The following is a 15,346-nucleotide window of genomic DNA, read 5'->3' as shown; positions in this document are numbered from 1 at the left end:
CCTCAGGCAGGGTTTCAGATCCTGGTGTCTGAGGGTGCTTCCTGGAGGCTATGGGGTGGGAGTTGGGGGTGCCAGCCACAACCTCAGCCCCCTTTTCCCCCTGCCCTCCTCCTCTTGACCAACTGCACCAAGTAAAACCCTGACTGTGACACCTCGAGCCCCCAGAGGCCCTTGGGAGTTCCTACAAAGTGGCTCTGAGGGGATGGAGACTAGGATGACACTGTTATCACTACAGCGGCCTTCTCTCTGCTGGGTGGAGTCATGAGGGATGCCCTTCAGAATTTCCATGGGCTCTTCCTTTGAGGAGGTGGGGAGCTGGTTCTCCCTTTTCCTTTCCAGAGCTCTTGGGGAACCCCAACCATCTGCTGCAGAAAGTGAGAAGGAGCTAGGCCAGGAGGGGTGGGGTGGGGTAGGAGACAAACTTCCTTGGGCCCAGCCCTTCTCTCTCCATGCTCCAAGGTTCGTTCGTTCCTCCGTCCATCCATCCATCCATCCATCCATCCATCCATCCATCCATGTATTTATTTAACAAACATTTGTTAACTACCTCCTATGTACCTCTGTCTAACCAGAGCTAGGTAGAGTGGTTTCTGTTTTCTAAAGTAAAATATTACTAATAAACCACTAACTCTTATACCTATTATTAATAGCTGACAATTTTAAAAATTAACAAATATCTATGTGCCCACAGAAGAGCTTTATAGGCAGGTCATGTCTTATTGAATATTTCTCTCTTAAACTGACAGGAAATTCTATTTGAGCCACCCTTTCACACTGGGGAGAGTCTAAGCAGCCCTCGCCAACACCACTGTGCAGCATTCAGCCTTCCGAGGGGCTCTATCTGGATAGAGAGAAGGGGGATCGCTGCAACTAGAAAAACTGGAATCATCTTGGGCCCATAGCGTAGTCTTTCCTTGGAGAGCCATCCGGGAGCAGGGCTTCCGACGAGAGGCGTTACTCCAGTGCTTCACTCTGATGTTGCCGCCACACATCACACCCACCTCCTCTCCACCACCCGGCAGGCACGAGAAGACAAGACGTGCTCTCTGAAGGGCCAGGACTGAGGGGGAGAAGGAAGGACAGGGAAGGGGGGAGAGAGAAAGTGGCAGCGAGAGGCCGGTGCAAGGAGGAAGCCCGGGAAGGCCGGGGACACAGAGTGGGGGTAAGCGAAGGAAACCAGAGACGTGGCAGAGAAGCTGGAGAGAATAGAGAAGAAATACAGCTGTGAGAGATGCCTCACCAAGCTTCTATTTATAATATAAAACTTGAAAGTAAAGCCATATACCAAAAAAAAAAAAAATGTGCTTTCTTCTCTGCTCAGACTGCTATGGACAAGTATAAGGGACCAGATATGAATTCTAGCCAAGGGCCTCTCTATTTCCTTTTCTGCCAGTTTTTCTTTTTTTTTTTTTACGTTTGTTTTATTTTTTCCATCACCATTTATCCCCCTATACCCTCTTCCACTTCCATACTCCCTCCCCCCCGTTTCTCTTGTTGGCCCCCCTTTTCTGATTTGAGTTTCGGACCATCTTAGCCCATCCTCTAACTTGGACTTGCTAGCTTGGCCCTGGAGTTTCAAATGGAGGTTTGGGTTTGCGACTACTCGAAGATTCCTGCAGGAGGTAGTCAGACAAGGTATGTGAGGGAGGGGGAGCTTTTGTGTGCAAACTTGCTAAATTTGCTAATGTCTCAGCCCTACACTGGCTCAATTTATTTTGGTATGACACTCCCTTGAAATGTCAACACAGCTTGTTAGTGTTTATTAATTTATCAATTCCAAAGATAGGACATACAGGCCCAAAGCACAGGTAAAATCAGAGGTTCATAAATTAGAGACCAAGAGAGTCACTAAGGAGTGTTCCCGTGGACCAGCCTCTTCTTAAAATGTGCAGTATTTCACATTTAATAAAAACCCAGCTATGAATATTTCAGAAAGGCTGCCCAATCTTCCAATTGGAAAGTGTTTTTGGGGATCTTGCTTTGATTTAAGATTTCCTAGGAGGGTCTTTTTCTGCACTGAAGTGGTTTTCAGACGGAAGTTGTTAGAGGGCTAAAAAGTAACCTTTTAGGTGACTGTCACTCTTTCCTAGGAAGAGGTTCTAATTCTTTGAGACTTCGATAGCCACACAGATGATTCTTCCCATGGTCACTGTTCCTTGCACTGATGCCCAGTGGTCCCATCTTCCACCCTCTTCAGCCACTGACTCCCCTGATTCTACCCTAGAGTTTGTCAATAATCTATTATTCCCGTTCTTCAGCTATACCACCTCCTAGCTTTCCCCCTGAGTCCAATACCCTTCAACCCCACCAACCCTACCATCCATTGCTCCTTGTGGGTTTTCACTGTCCCTCGCTTTCCTCATCCCCTCATCCCCTCCCCTCCAGCCGAGGTTCCATGATGAATCATCATTATCACTCCTTTGCATGAAACTTCAACACCTTTGTGTCTCTTCCACTTTATTCTATTTACTTGGCTAAATCCAACTGTCCACCAAATCTAAATTTGGTGCAGGTATGGGCCTGCACCTACCTCTACGCTTCCTTGGGGAGAACCACAAGACATACTAACCCGCCTCACCTCGAAGTCCTAATCACAAGCATCGAGTGGGTCCTTGATGTTGCCTGGAGATCATACCGTGTTCCCCTCATCTGTTTGCTCTGCTGAATGGCTATTTCACACCTTCTGTCCCTCAACTCCCCACTGCCTCCTGATGACCCAGCTTCCCATTTCACTGAGAACATAGCAGCAATTAAAAGACAACTCCTGCCCTGGCCAGTGTTACTCCATTGGAGTGTTATCCCATACACTGGAAGGTGGTGGGTTCGATTCCTGGTCAGGGCACATAACATGGGCTGCGGGTCTCTAAAATCAATGAAAAACATAATAGCCCAGCCAGCATGACCCAGTGGTTGAGCATCGACCTATGATCCAGGAGATCCCAGTTTGACTCTTGGTCAGGGCACATGCCGGAGTTTTGGGCTCGATCCCCAGTAGGGGGCGTGTAGGAGCAACTGATCAATGACTATCATCATTGATGTTTCTTTCTCTCCCTCTCCCTCTCTCTGAAATCAATTTTTTTAAAAAAGAAAATCAGCTATGAAATATATTGTATTTTTGCAAAAAAAAAATCATATGTACAACATATAACACAAATATACAAAGACATAGAAAGAGGTCCGGAAAGATCTGTGTGTCAAGCCATAAAAAGCAGTTCCTTCAGAGCTAGATAGCATGTGATGGGGACTTTTACTTTCTATATGTATAAATTGGTGCTGTTTGAATTTTCACAACAAGCCTCTTATAGTAGATTTTAATTTACAAAAGAAATGTGGAACATCTCAGGGGTTTTGGACATATCTTATCTGGGATTAGGAGAACCTTAAAGTGGAGAGACAGTAAAAGGCACTGGCACCAATAAAGAATTCAAAATTTGGAAGCCAGGATTAAGGAATTAATGAGGACTGGGTTGGGAGGGTCAGGACCTTCCCACAAACACTCTGCAGTCACACTATCGTTATCCCTCACCCTGAACTCCTGCTCATTCTGCTCACCATTCAGAATTCAACTTTCCCTAGCCTCTCTCCTCCACCTCCTCCAAAAACCAAGCAAGTCCTCCATGAAATGCTCTCAAAGCACCTTGCAGTTTTGCTATGTGTGTGTGTGTGTGTGTGTGTGTGTGAGAGTGAGGTCACACGATACTTGTCTTTCTCTGCCTGGCTTATTTCACTTAGCATAATCCCCTCCAGGTCCCTCCATGCTGTCACAAAGGGTAAGAGCTCCTTTTTTACAGCTGCGTAGTACTCCATGGCATAAATGTCCCACAGCTTTTTATCCTCTCATCTACTGATGGGCACTTGGGCTGCTTCTAAATCTTGGCTATTTCAAATAGTGCTGCTGAGAACATAGGGGTGCATATATTCTTTCTGATTGGTATTTTAAGATTCTAAGGATTTATTCCCAGAAGTGGGATCACTGGGTCAAATGGCAGTTCCATTTTTAATTTTTTGAAGGAACTTCCATACTGTTTTCCACAATGGCTGCTCCAGTCTGCACTCCCACCAGCAGTGTACCAGGGTTCCCTTTTCTCCATATCTTTGCCAGCAATTGTTTGTTGATTTGTTGATGGTAGCCCTTTTGGCACATGTGAGGTGATACCTCATTGTCATTGTCATTTTAATTTGCATCTCTCTGATTATTAGTAACATTGAGCATTTTTTCATATGTCTCTTGGCCATCTGTATGTCCTCTTTGAAGAAGTCTCTATTCAGGTCCTCTGCCCATTTTTAATTGGATTGTTTGTCTTCCTTTTGTTGAGTTGTATGAGTACTTTATATATTTTGGAAGTTACCCTTATCAGATGTATCATTGACAAATATGTTTTCCAATATAGTGGGTTCCCCTTTCATTTTAATGCTGGTTTCTTTTGCTGTGCAGATGCTTTTTAATTTGATGAAGGTTGGATGCCTTTTATTTTTTCTTCTTATCTGATCACTGTGGCTAGGACTTCCAGTATTATGTTGAATAAGAGTAGTGAAAGCAGCATCCCTGTCTTGTTCCTGATCTTAGGGCAAATGCTTTTAGTTTTGCCCATTGAGAATTATGTTGGCTGTAGGTTTGTTATATATGGCCTTTACTATGTTGAGGTATGATCCCTTTATTCCCACTTTGCTGAGAGTTTGTATTAAAAAAAATGGGTGCTGGGTTTTGTTGAATGCTTTCTCTGCATCTATTGATATGGTCATGTGATTTTTATTTTATTTTTTCGTTTAATTGTTCATTTCATTAATTTATAAAGTCAGACCAGTGCATTGGTTTGACTATTCTTGCCCCATCAACCCCAACACAACTCTCTCACCCTTGGGATTATTTATAGTCTGGAAAAAGGCAGATGAACTATGATCAAAACCAAGTGAGGATTTTTAAGGAAGCTTTGACAGAAATATTAAGAAAAACATCTTAATTCAACTCCAGAAAAAAAGTGCTACCAAGGGAAAATAAAGTCTTAACCGATGTTTTGAAACCAGCCATAAGAAAGGTTTGGAGAATGATTCTCTAGGCATGAGCTCTAAGAGTTCTGGATATGACTGGGAGCTTCAGCTCATCCTGTCTGGGCCCGCTGATCCAGACGACCTGTGGGTCGGGGCGCCGGCAAGCACGATGCAGTCTCTCTGGCTCCATCAACAGCAAGTCCTTCAGCGCCATCACAGAGTACTCTCTAGTGTATCATAGTTGTCCTTAAAGCTCTTCAATTCAAGGAAGTGCTTGGCATGTTCACTCTTCTGACTGGAGGGGAGGTATGTCACCTGGATGGTTGTTGGGAAACTTCAGGAGACTGGGTTAGGTCTTTGGCTGCTGACTGATGTTGTCGCTGGGAGTGCCCACTTCGTGCTTTGACCACTGTGGCCAGCTCACTCAGGGCCTCCTGATAGCACAGGTACTCTCTCTGGCCAAAGACTCCCATGCCATAGCGGGCTGTCTCATAGCCACCCAGCAGGGTATCAGTGAGGGCCTTGCGCACACCTTTGAAGAAAGTACTAGTGTTTCGAAGATCTAGCAGGTAGGAGCGAAAATTCTTGCCCATTAAGGAACGGGGATGCCGGCCTTCAGCACAAAATAGGATCTCAGAGGCACAGATGGCATCCAGAGCTTTCATCCTGTATAAACAGTTGTAACAGTTCTGATCTCCCTGGGTGTCCAGCTGTAGCAGTCATGCATCATCATCTGCAAGGAGCTGAGGTTCATACTTGATGTCCTGAACCCTGGATAGTCGAATATCAGCCTCCTCTTTTAAGTCCTTGGGAGTATGGTGTCCCACAGGACATGAGGTCCCCTACAGGATTTCATTGCAAAGCACATGATTTGCCTCTTTGCAAAAATAAATAGCAGTGCAAACACGAGGAGGGGCTCTACTGGGTCACATGCAACAGCAAGAATAGAGCCAGGGTATCTCCTCACCAGGCTCCGGTAGGCCATCACCAGCACGGCCTTCACCCCCGAGAGCCAGTCACTGCCCCACGCCACGGCCTCCCTACCCCGGGCAGAACCACTCCTGTTTACCCCGCTGCCCTGCGGCGCCAGCCAGGGCTCCTCCGAGGTGCCGGCGCCTGGGTTCTCTGCAGTTCCCTTTCCGTTTCCTTAAGGGGAAAGACCAAGGCTGACCCGGCCAGAAAAAGAAGAACACCTTCCCGCTTCCCCCCAGCACGTGACTCGTGATGTTTATATTTCAGTTTGTTTATGTGGTGTATCACATTTATTGATTTGTGCATATTGTACCAGCCTTGCATCCCTGGAACAAATCCCACTTGGTCATGGTGTGTGATCTTTGCAATATATTTCTGGATCTGATTTGCTAATATTTTGTTGATTTTAGCTTCTATGTTCACCAGGGATATTGGCCTGTAATTCTCTTTCTTTGTAGTGTCTTTATCTGGTTTTGGAATTAGGATAATGCTGGCCTTATAAAAGGAGCTTGGAAGTCTTCCTTCCTCTTGAATTTTTTCGAATAGTTTGAGGAGAACGGGTGTTAGTTCTTTGAATGTTTCTCAAAGCTCCCCTGTGAAGCCGCCGGGGCCAGGGTTTTTGTTTGCTGGGAGCTCATTGATTACTGCTTCAGTTTCATTTGTTGTTAGTGGTCTATTCAGGTTTTCTGAATCTTTCTGGTTGAGTTTTGGAAGATTGTATGTTTCTGGGAATTAGTCTATTTTGCCTAGGTTGCGCAGTTTGTTGGCATATAGTTGCTCATAGTGTTCTATTATAATCCTGTGTTTCTGTGCCGTCAGTTGTTACTTCACCTGTTTCCTTTCTGATTTTATTTAATTGGGTCCTCTCTGTTTCTTGATGAGTCTGGCTAAAGGTTGATCAATCTTGTTTATCTTTTCAAAGAACCAGCTCTAGGAGTCATTGATCTTTTGTGTTGTTTTTTCCTTTGTTTTTTTAAATCCTCACCCAAGGATATTTTTTCCATTGCTTTTCAGAGAGAGTGGGAGAGATGGGAGAGAGAAACATCGATGTGACAGAGACACATTGATTGGTTTTCTCGTGCACACACCAGGACTGGGGCTGGGGTTTGAGCCTTGTGCAACTGATTCCCTTGATGGGGAATCGAGCTCACAACCCTTTGATCCACAGGCTGATGCTCTAACTACTGAGAAAAATCATCCAGGGCTCTTTCTGATTCTTTTAATTTATTAGTGATTTTTCTTGCTTCTTGAGATAGGCTGTAGTGCTATTGACTTCCCGCTCAGGAGTGCTTTATCTGTGTCCCATAGATTTGGGGTTGTTGTGTGTTTATTTTCATTTGTTTCCAGGAAGTTTATTTCTCTCTTGTTCTCATTGGTAACCCATTCATTGTTTAATAACATACTATTTATCCTCCATGTGTTTGAAGTTTTTGAGTTTTTTATTGTAGTTGATTTCTAGTTTCATGCCATTATAATCTGAGAAGATGCTTGATATGATTTCAATCTTCTTGAATTGAAGGCTTATTTTGTGCCCTAACATATGATTTACCTTTGAGAATGTTCCATGTGCACTTGAAAGGATGTATATTCTGCCACTTTTATACATTGTGATATGTGTATCATGAAATGTTCTGTAATATCAATTAGATTCAACTCATCTAGTATGTCATTTAAGATCACTATTTCCTTGTTAATTTTTTCTCTGGAAGATCTATCTAGAGATGTCAGTGTAGTGTTAAAGTCCCCTACTATGGCTGTATTGCTGTCAATATCTCCCTTAAAGTTCATCAATTTTTAAAATATATTTAGGTGCTCCTGTATTGAGTGCATATATGTTTAAAATATATTTAGGTGGTCCTGTATTGAGTGCATATATGTTAACAAGGGTTCTATTTTCCTGTTGGATTGATCCCTGTAGTATTATGTGGTGATGGTGTAGCCATTCTCTTGAAGAGGGAAATCTTTAGGGCAGGAGAGGAACACGGAACTGTGGTGGAACACCGAGTTATCTTGGTGTGGAGTGGTGGTTATTATCGCTGTTGTAGTTGTAGTTGTTTTCTAACCATCTGGCCTATTTGTGTTTAAGGTGATAATGCTATACCATGCTGATACTCTGCTTTGGAAAAAGTAAATAGATATTTTCAACAACTGTACCATTTTTATAAGTAAATAATCATCTCCCTACGCCTGTTGACTCAGTAGGGCAATAAAGCCAAAACTGTTTCCTCTCATCGACCATTATTAGTACACAGCTCAATCTGCTGTTCTTACTCTTCCATAGCAGAAAGGTAAGTGTGCAAAGAGCTGGAAAGTGTGTGTCTCTGGCAAGTAAGAAAAGCTGGGGTTTAAATGCACAATTTCCAAAAGGAAGTTTCACTCATCTCATTATAACTGATTGAAATGTATGAAATTTTATTTAGTAAAGATGTGTCTTAAATTACTGGATAAGTATGGGGCTAAATAGTACATGTATGTAAATTAAACTTTTAAGTACATAAGGGAAGGTTTGATAATCATTCTATTGTTGTTTTTAATAAACAAAAACATACCTTTTTTCTTATGTAAATTCAGATTTACATGTGCATTAATATTTTGAGATTCAAAATTCTCATATTTCTAAAATTACTAAATTAAAAAATTCACAACTCACATATTAAATGTTTTTTCTCTAAATTGTGTTATTTTGTTTTTTTATTTTTAAACTATCTTTTTGTTATGAGTTTTCTGGGATCATATTCTAACAGTAAGCATGCATAATCTTTATAATGAGAAAAAGACTATAAAAATAAATAAAGTAACATACACACCTATTTATTTTCCTAAATTACTTTAAATTAATTTCATATGAGTATTTTCCCCCAAAATATGGAACTTCAAGGCTTAGAAATAGGCTGGGAATCATCAGATCTAGTTTCCCAAACTTCATTTGTACATCAACTTCATGCTTTTTTATTTTTATTTTTGGCCAAAATCTGCTATGACCTTGATCATATATATTTTAAATCTTATCTTTTTTACTTCAAAAGATAAATTGAAAATAAAATTCTATACCCCAATCCTACCTGGACAATAATCATAATTTTCTGTGAAGAAAAAGAAAGCATAAAATAAACATAATTAACATAATATTAAATTCCAGCCAAATACCATTTCTTATTCAAAGGTCCTGATCCTGAGGTTTGTCCACTTTTCATTTAAACAGGAGGATTAGTGTGAGTTTGAGGGGGTTAAAGATAATCTAGCATGAAAGTTTCTCTTTGTAATAATTAGAAATGTTAAGTAGACTTGAAAAGGGAATTATATTGTGAAAATGTGTATCTGTATTACTTAAACTTGATACCTTTAGTACTTACAAACATTTCTTATGTCACCCATTCATTGGGGACCATTGGTCTAAACCAGCTGTGGCAAAGTGGGTACTAGTGCCTTCTAAAAGCTCTCCAGCCCTGGCTGGTGTGGCTTAGTGGTTAGAGCGTCAGCCAGTACACGGAAGGGTCCCAGGTTTGATTCCCAGTGAAGGCCACTATGTGGGAACAGTCTAATTTGAAAGTGGACTTGGATTAGCTATAAATGAATATTGTAAACTCTAGGGCAATAAATTTAAAAGTAAAAATAGTATACCTGAGATGTTAAGAAAGGAGAGAAAATGGAATCACATAATGCTCAATTAAAACCACACAAAGCAGAAAAAGAATAGGAGACAAAAATAGGAACAAAGAACAAGGGTAAGAAATAGAAAACAGTAAAATATATGGTAGATATTAATCCAACCCTGTTAATAATAATTTGAATATAAATGGTCTAAATGCACCAATTGAAAAACATAGATTGTCAGAGTGGATCAAAAAAACAAGACCCAACTCTCTCTCTCTATATATATATACAAGAAACACGCTTTAAATATAAAGACATATAGAAAAAAGTAAATGGATGGAGAAAACACTCTGCTAACACTAGCCAAAGGAAAGTAGTAGTAGCTGTATCAATTTCAGAAAGAGCAGACTTCAGGGATAAAGAAGGGCATTGAATAATGATAAAGGATAAAAAGGGGTCAATTCTTCAAGGAGACATAACAATGCCTAACACTAGCATTTGCATACCAGCAAAACTGAATACAATAGCATGCCAAAAGGCTCATACACCATGACCAAGGGAAATTTATTTCTGTACTGCAAAGATGGTTTGATATACGAATATCAGTTAATATAACACACCACTTCAATAGACCAAAGAATAAAAATCATGGTATCTAAATAGATGCAGGTAACACATTTGACAAAATTCAACACCCTCTCATGATAAAAAAAAAAAAACTCTCATGAAACTAGAAACAGAAAGAAAATACCTCAATATAAAAATGGCCACACAGAAGAAGACAATAGCTAACATCATACTCAATGAAAGCTTTCCTCTAGGGTCAGGAACAAGGCAAAGATCCCTAATCTTGCCACTCCTATTTAACATGGTAGTGGAAGCCTTAACCTAAGCAATTAGACAAGAAAAAGAAATAAAATCATCCAAATTGGAAAGGAAGAAGGAAATTATCTCAGTTTGCAGATGACATGATTTTGTATGCAGAAAAACCCAAAGGTTCCATAAAAAAACTGGACTAGTAAACAAATTAAGTAAAGTTACAGAATAAAAAATTCACATATAAAAATCAGTTGCATTTGTATACACTAACAACAAACTATTTGAAAGGGAAATTGGAAAAACAATTTCACTTAAGATAGCATCATAAAGAATAAAATACTTAGGAAACATATGAACAAACAAGATAAACAAAAAGTCATACACACAGGCAGCAGTATGCTGGTTACCAGAGGGAAAAGAGGGTAGGAAGAGGTAGAAAAAGGTCAAGGGTAGCAAATATAGAGGTAGAAAAAGGTCAAGGGGGGTAAAAAAAGGTCAAGGGAGCCTTTACTTTGGAGGGTAAACACACAATGCGGTATACAGGTGATGTATTATAGAATTGCACACTTGAAACCTATATAATTTTATTAACCAATGTCACCCCAATAAATTTAATAAAATTTTAAAAGTTTAAAAGATGAAGTGAAACAGAACAAAAATACAGTTTTCTTTTCCATCCCTTTCCTTCCACCTTCATATATTAATTTGAGTACTCTCCTAGTTCTATCTGGTCTTCCACTACTAGTTCAAAAATATTTTTCTCTTTCCTGGCTCTGGTAAAAGCCCTCATTTCTATAGCCTAATGCACACCTATATACATAAATGTACTGTCCTTTTCTTGTATTGTTCTTGTCTAGACTCGAAAATAAGCTTTTTCTGCTTCATAAAGGGACTTTATATTTTACAATCGTTTTCTATTCTGTAGAATCATTTATATAAAAAATAATTATCTCTCTCCTGGAGATTTAGGAAAATTCATCTGTAAAATATTCTTAGCTTAGTGTCTATTACATGGCGAGACTTTCTAACTCCCATTAATTTCAATTTATTTAATATATTTTTATTTCTTCTTGAGTTAATTCTGTGAAAATATTTATTTGTAACATTGCAAATAAATATTGAAAATTATTGGCATACAATCGATCATTTTTATCTCATGATTTTAATACAGATTGCATCTGTAAAAACGTTCTTTTCTTCAGTCTACTTTATTGGGCTGCTTTATATCAGTTCTGCCAGAGGATTTGTTAAATTGCTTAATTTTCTTAAAGAACCACATTGATTTTTGTTAACTTTTTCCCATTTTCCCATGTTCTCTTTGATTTTCATTAATTTTTGCTTTGCTGTTTATTATTTCTTTCTTCTGCTTTCTGTAGGTTTACTGTTGTTCCTCCTCTAACTTCCGAAGTTATTTTTATTAAAGTGTAATTTGCATTTTTCTTTTCTCTATTAATATCAAGTTGAAATTAGCCTCACGTGGCAAAACCCACTGCCCCTAGGAATCTATCCTTCACTTCTTTCTCCTTTTGCATTCCATGCGGCCTGTGTCTAACTTCGGATCAGTAAGTGACATATGCAACTTCTGTGTAAACCCTTTAAAGATAAAGCCACATTTCTTGGATTGTCCTTTTTCTTTTTCTCACTTTCTGGGAAGTAGTGATGACCTTAGTGGCCCTGCCAGCTTCAGAACACTCACTTCTGTCCTGTTTTGTGGAAGAGAAGTCTCCCTGGTTCAAGCAAAAATATTTGGGGCTCTCTTTTATAACAGTTTAGGCTTTAACCTAACCAAATAGTATCTAAGTCTATTAATTCTCCTCTAAGTATGATCTATGTGCATCACAAAAGTCTTGATATATAGTGATGATTTCCTTGTCCTTCAGTTCTAAATATTCCTTAGTTACAACCATTGTTTCTTATTTCAAATGAGAATTAATTGGAAATGCTAATTAGCTTTCCAAAATATGTTTAGATGTATTTTATTTTTTATTGACTTCAAATATTATTGCATTTTGTTATGGAAAATAGAGTTTATAATATTGATTCTTTGAAATATGGTGACATTTTCTTTGTGGTCTACTAGTCAGCAGTTGCCATGAGCTTTTACAACTTAATAACAGAGTCTTAAAATAAATTTTTAGTTGACAAATTATAGAAGAAATAGAAAAGGCCACGCTCAAATTTTAATAAACAAGAAATGCTTGGTGGGAAGGATTTATATACATAGTATATATACACATTTATAATATAAACACATTTATTTTGACTCACAGGGAATATCAGGGATGGAGGGCCCCAACTCTGGCAGAGTCCCTACCTTATCCAGCCTCCTCTAGGACACTTTCAAGACAGGTGGCTCTTCTGCTAGGCTGCAGTTTCTTAAGGGCTGTTCACCAGCACTCAGCACAGTGCCTGACTTCAAGGAAACATTTTTAATAGTTTTTTAAAAACAACCTGATGCAGCCTGTTCTGTAGTTAATTCCCAAAAGAACCACTTTCAGTCTCACTCTACCTCCCTCATACATAAGCTTAGATACCTTCAGAAGAAGACCCACAATCCCTATTGCCTTCAGCTCAGGCTCCTCAGATTTTTATGACCTTTCATTACCTGTAGAAATTTACCATCTATGCTTTCCCTTCGTGGCCCTACCCTACTTTCTTCTTCTTTTTTTTTTTTTTTTTTTTTTTTACCTCCCTCATCACCTACCTGGCCTGAAAACTTACCTTTCACTCTGTCCCCCACTTGCCCTTGTTCCTGTTATTACTCTTGCTGAATAGGTCATTAAGGACTTTATTAGTCTAGCCTGAATTAGACCTTCCTAGGAAGCCCTCTCTGGCTACCACCAAGCATCACTGTCATTCCTTTGAATTCTAGAAGCATTATTTGTCAACCTGTCATTTTAGTGCTTAACAATACATTAACTTGCTTTGTATTTGACTCTTTCATAAGCATACTGCTTGTCTCAACTGGATTTTAAAGGCTTTATGTGCTAAGAACCCAGTAGGTTTATATATTCCATTTGTGTTGCAAACATAGTAGCCCTCATTTAATATTTGTTTTAATTTCATGACATGAAAATGACTAGGTGAATAATTTTATGTGCTTCTCTTAAGGACATGCATTCTTTTCTCTTAACATCACTTAAACAGTACGCTCAGAGCTGTATATACAAAAATGAATAAGGCAGATCTCTACACTGGAGTTTAGTCTAGAGGAGGACCTTTGGATAAGCAGTGTTTTATACCAAAATTTGCAAACTGTACTGAAGCTACAAAGTGCTACGAAGGCAAATAAGGGAGGACTTACTATGCCTAATGAGGTCAGGAATATATTCTAGAGCTAACATATGAAGCAGGGTGTCTATGAACTGCAACTTCTATTGCCATTTACAAGGCAGAAAATTTGGAAAATGCACTTATTCCAGGCATAGGAGGTCGCTTAATAATGAAAGACCATAGAGAGGTGAAAGGGCAGTCTGTTAGGGAACATGATGGTGGCCAGAGAGCAAAATATGTGAGAGGGAGTGGTGGGAGACAAATCGGAAAGCTACACTGGAGCCAAAGTCAAGAGCCTGCTCCAGGCCACCCCATCGTGGAGGTAGTGCTAAAGGGAATGACGTCGGTTTGCTCAATACAGTTTGCAATTCATACTGTTGACATAAGAAAAGTTCAAACCTGTAGGCAATTTTTATGAATTTGAGCCAAACTGATGACAATTGCCGGGAAGCAAAATCTAAACGGGTTGAGAAGATGCTCTGGAGAATGGAAGTTCTGTAGTTTATTTTCTACATTAGAATAGAAGGAGGCGATGTAAGGAGTGATACATGAAATCCCTTGGTGGTAGATTAGGGAAGTGGGAGAAAGCAAAGCTGGGAAATCTCTGAGTTGGATAAAAGGCAAGATGGAGAAACACACACATCTTTTACGTTGGTGGGTACAGGATAGTGAATAATTAAAATTTACCACCCTTGATTATGGTACGCGAGGAAAAGCCAACAATGAGGGGTTATCACCTGGTCTGGTGCCCACCGTTGTGCACGGAGGGGGGCACAGCGTCTGGAAAAGATTACTTTGACATTTCAAAGGTAGGTTATCTTAGATGCAAAAAGACACTAGAGGCCCTGGCCAACAACAAATAGATGTTTCTCTCTCCCTCTCCCTAAAAAAAAAAAAAAATCAAAAAAACTTTTAAAAGACAACAGGCAAGCTCTGCTGTCTGTTGACTGAGCGTTGTCAAGGAAGCTACAGGCCCAGGACATGACCACCCACTAATGGCCCACTTCTAGTTAGAAGTTTTTATGTTCAGACCATCCTATGCGGTGACTTTTGGCCTCAGACTTTGTAAGCTCACCATGCACGCCTCCCCTGAGCTTCTCAGGTTTAGTCGGTGGCCCCTTTTTCATTCACACCACAGCAGGATTAATCCCGGCCTAGGCGCTGGGCGCATTAGATAACCAGCAGGATAATCCAATAATTCCTATGCAGACCCAGTCACGCGCTGCGAACCGGGACGTGGCAGCCAGGCGGCCCCGCCCACGCGCTGCCCCCACGAGGGGCTGGAGCCCGCCGCCCCGCCGGACTCCGGACCAGTGTAGGATGGGTATTCGGTCTACGCAGCGAGGCGCGCTGGCGGGGACGTGGCGCTTTCCAGCCAATCCGGGCTCCTCCACCGTGGGACCAATAGCTACCCAAGGACGCTTCGCGTCAGCTGTGGGTTTATTGTTGATTGGTCAGAAGGCCGCTGGCGAGGCGGTAGGGGCGGGGCACGAAGCCGCTTCCGGTCAGGGGGTGCTAGCGGGCGTGAGCTGAGCCGGTGGGTGAGCGGCGGCTGCGGCACCTTGGGCTCTGGGTGCTACCAGGAAAGGTAAGGACGCCGGAACTGCGGCCCTTTCTCATCAGCCTCTTCCTTTCTCGCTTTCTTTTTGTCCTCAGGCTTCGCTCCCGGTGCAGGAGGGATCTCCCTTGTTCCTGGCCT

The 15,346-nt window shown here is 40.7% G+C and overlaps 1 protein-coding gene and 1 pseudogene across 2 annotated transcripts in view; one reads left to right on the top strand and one right to left on the bottom strand.

The window, feature by feature from the left end:
- Positions 1–5,202: 5,202 nt before the first annotated feature.
- LOC107537336 (lipid transport auxiliary protein 1 pseudogene) lies at positions 5,203–5,857 on the bottom strand (annotated as a pseudogene).
- Positions 5,858–15,162: 9,305 nt separating this feature from the next.
- CALU (calumenin) overlaps positions 15,163–15,346 on the top strand; it is a 28,556-nt gene continuing 28,372 nt past the window's right edge. For both annotated transcript variants that reach the window (XM_016213372.2, XM_016213371.2), the window contains exon 1: positions 15,163–15,235. The gene's annotated coding sequence lies outside the window, so the exon portion shown is untranslated. The remainder of the gene's footprint in view (positions 15,236–15,346) is intronic.

Source organism: Miniopterus natalensis, chromosome 10 (genome assembly GCF_054644295.1).
Source record: "Miniopterus natalensis isolate mMinNat1 chromosome 10, mMinNat1.hap1, whole genome shotgun sequence".
Classification (NCBI taxonomy): domain Eukaryota; kingdom Metazoa; phylum Chordata; class Mammalia; order Chiroptera; family Miniopteridae; genus Miniopterus; species Miniopterus natalensis.
The sequence above is the reverse complement of the archived record's forward strand: the minus strand, read 5'-3'. Positions and strand labels throughout refer to the sequence as shown.